The sequence below is a fragment of the Neomonachus schauinslandi genome, chromosome X, assembly GCF_002201575.2.
Source record: "Neomonachus schauinslandi chromosome X, ASM220157v2, whole genome shotgun sequence".
NCBI classification, from domain to species: domain Eukaryota; kingdom Metazoa; phylum Chordata; class Mammalia; order Carnivora; family Phocidae; genus Neomonachus; species Neomonachus schauinslandi.
The window spans coordinates 30,429,808-30,433,741 of NC_058419.1; positions in this window are offsets into that span (position 1 = coordinate 30,429,808).

Here is a 3,934-nt window from a genome sequence, read left to right on the forward strand (position 1 = left end):
CTTTTTGTGTGTGTGTAGGCCTTAAATGAGGAAGAGAACAATTCATCCTATACTTTTCGGTGGAATGAATGGCTTAGTAAGGAATGAAATAGAACCGAAAATATTGTGATCACTTTCTATTAATTAACATTGTTCTTCTTCGTTGTGCTGTTACTTAAGTGGTGCAAAAGTATTTTCTTGTATCTTTTTTCTATGACCTATTAAGTAAGTAAGGGCCTGAACTTTAAACTCTGTCTTTTTAAATAGGTGTTTTCATGTGTTTCCCTTGTATGTGCTGCTGATAGCGCTTTAAGAAAACTAAAAATCTGTCAATGTCTTTTTGTTCAATTTGTTTGAATTTCTCAGGTAGAAAGCCACATAACCTGGTAATTTTGAAAATAAGAACCAAATAAATGTATTTTTATTTGTTGCAAGACTGTTTAAAATGTTTTAAATAAATGCTAATAATCCCACTGGCGGGGGGCGGAGGATGAGTTTCTACTTGTACTAAGCTGCTTTGCACTCCTGTGGCCGACCCTTTGTCTCATTTGCATTGTTAGAGAAATAGTACATAGTTAATTTTCAGATATATTAAAAATAAAATGGTCGTGGTGACTAGAGTCTGTTCATTTTTTTTTTAAAAGATTTTATTTATTTGAGAGAGAGAATGAGAGAGAGCATGAGAGGGAAGAGGGTCAGAGGGAGAGAGCATGAGAGGGAAGAGGGTCAGAGGGAGAAGCAGACTCCCCGCTGAGCAGGGAGCCCGATGCGGGACTCGATCCTGGGACTCCAGGATCATGACCTGAGCCGAAGGCAGTCGCTTAACCAACTGAGCCACCCAGGCGCCCTAGAGTCTTCATTTACCATGCACATTGGCTAGGATGTTGCACATCTCCAGCATTTTCTATGAAAATATATACACACATCCAGTTTTAATATTCTTTTCTTTTTTTAAGATTTTATTTATTTATTTGACAGAGAGAGACACAGCAAGAGAGGGAACACAAGCAGGGGGAGTGGGAGAGGGAGAAGCAGGCATCCCGCGGAGCAGGGAGCCCGATGCGGGGCTCGATCCCAGGACCCTGGGATCATGACCTGAGCCGAAGGCAGACGCTTAACGACTGAGCCACCCAGGCGCCCCTTATTATTGATTCTATGCAACTTTTCCCTATATGATGCTAATGTTTGGGAATGGACTATGTCAGAGCTCATGCAGCTGAAGATCACAGTTTTATCTTCATTTTGGATAAGTTGAAATAACAGTATTGGACTGAAGACTATCCTCCCTTCAGCAAAGGTTTTATCAATAATCTTAGAAGGCAGCGAAATGGACCCTGTGGCGTTTCCCCTCACCCCTTTAGCACCTGGTGGCAGTGTTCAAGTTCTACAATCTCTTGTTATCAGTGAGGGTGTGGGATGGGGGGGGTTCTAGTCAGAGAAGCTAGGGGCTTCACTAGTCAGTCTTTGATCAGCCAGGAGTTACCTGCGTTTTGACGTGACGCATACAGCAAACTGCTTCCAAGTGTTCTATAACAAAGACTGTACCTTAGAACAATCTGGGTACTTTACAGCTGAAAGGGTCCTTGTTGGTGGGGGGCAGTCAAAGAGCACTCTCTGAAACAGCAAGGACTGTCTGGATGTTTGCTCTAGATCTTGGATTAGCCTCTTGGGCCCTCTGAGGTGTCACTATGCAGAGAAGCCACAGATCTGGAGAGGTACGGAAACCACGGAGAGAATGCTTAGGACCCAGAGGTGCTACTCCTGAGAACACAGTGCCTCTGCAGCGGGGCGGGGGGGAGCTGGTTAAAGCAGGGGAACCAACCCGTGGGGTTCACCTGACACCGCCCCCACTGGCTGGGCACCTGTAACCACCACGCCCCCCATCTTAAATGGTGCCTTTTATGTAATGTGGTTTCTGAATATGCTAGCTGGATTTGAGAAGTTTTTAGACCGAAGTCCTGCCTTATTGTAATATCCTTTTACGTGTAATCAATACAATGTTGATTTCATTCTGAATGGTGGGGAATCCGGCTATTTGAGATCGAAGCTTTAATCAGGCTCTGGACGGTTTCCTCTTGCATCAAACCCGTTTAACTCAGAGAAAGGAGTAGCCTAATCCTCGCATCTGAATGAGATTTCAGGCTGCAAGGTGGCCCAGCTTCTCTCTCCCACCCCTTCCCCGAAGGGTGTAACAGGGTGCTTGGCACAAAATGGGCAACTCGAATATTGGTTGAATGAAACCTAGTGGGGGGGGGCAGGGCTCTTTTAAAAACAATAGAAACAGGCAATGGTTTGGGAACATAAAAAGCGGAAAGCTGAGCGTCCTCTCCCGGTCGGAGTACATCCCTTGTAAGAAAACTCTGCCGATTTGAACGTTAAAATGGCAAAACACTAATATTCAGAGAAAGAAGTTGTGCTGACACAACGAACTGCAATATGCAAATCTGATCTTTTGACAGGAGGTGAATTAACTTTGCTAGCATGTAAGAATTTCCGAACGCTTTCCTGATGGATGGTATCTGAACACAGAACCAACCAACCCTGCCCAGGCACTTTTAATGTCGTCCTTAGTAAAGTTACCCCTTAATAACCTTGCTACGGACCTCGAGGCAGAGGTGCCTTTGAGTTTAGAAAGTTCTGATTTAAAGAGGCAGATTTTGAAACAAATAATACATTATATGTTAAAAAAAAAAAGTAGGAAGGGGAAAATGAAGGGGGGGGAAATTGGAGGGGGAGACGAACCATGAGAGACTATGGACTCTGGGAAACAAACGGGGGGGTGTAGGGGGGAGGGGGGTGGGGGGATGGGTTAGCCTGGTGATGGGTATTAAAGAGGGCACGTTCTGCATGGAGCACTGGGTGTTATACACAAACAATGAATCATGGAACACTACATCAAAAACTAATGATGTATGGTGATTAACATAACAAAATTAAAAAAAAATAAGAGGCAGAATTTGACAAGTCACAAAAAATAAATTCACACTAACTTTTTAAAAAGTCAGTTTGCACATTTTCATTAGGGCAGTTTAGCTAATGTCAATTCACTGTTTTTTTTTTTTTAAGATTTTATTTATTTACTCGAGAGCCTGCACGTGGGAGGTAGGGGCAGAGGGAGAAGCTGGCTCCCCGCTGAGCAGGGAGCCCAGCATGGGGCTCAATCCCAGGACCCTGAGATCATGACCTGAGCTGAAGGTAGGGGCTTAACTGACCAAGCCACCCAGGTGCCCCTCAATTCACCGTTTCTTAACAGGACAAGCTGGTACTTGGTTTGTGGTATGAGATCTCTGAAGTTTTGCCCCTTTACTGGTTTCTTTTGGAACACACACACACACACAGAAGGGAAGCGGAGTATTAAGCTAAAGTAAAATGATCGAATCTGGTTTCTTAGGTTAAGGTTTAAAAACCCACCACACTATACTGGGTAAAACCATTTTTATTAACTGACCAAGCACTTCATTTTGTTTTCTGATTTGAGGTAAAACCATGAAACACGGTTCACAAGAAAATACAAGGACTAGTCAACTACAATTACAAGAGTTTTGAAACCTCACTAGTTGTTCATGTAATACTTTTACAAATTCATACAACTGTACAGTCTACTTAAGCGAAGTTTATTGTTAACCAAAAGACCAGTATCAAAGACCTAGACACTTGGCCTACTACTCTCGCAGTGGCTATGGTTTTGTAACAACAGAAGAGTAACTGTTACCTTAAGGAATATACTTTAAAAACCACTTGGCTAGTGATGTGTACTTTCTTCCTGGGGGGTGGGGTGTGTGTGTGTGTGTGTGTGTGTGTGTGTGTGTGTGTGTGTGTGAAGGCTCTCCGGAGGGCAGAGGCCTGGGGGTGGGGTGTGTGTGTGTGTGAGTGTGAAGGCTCTCAGGAGAGCAGAGGCCTCGGGGGTGGTGTGTGTGTGTGTGTGTGTGAGAAGGCTCTCCAGAGAGCAGAGGCC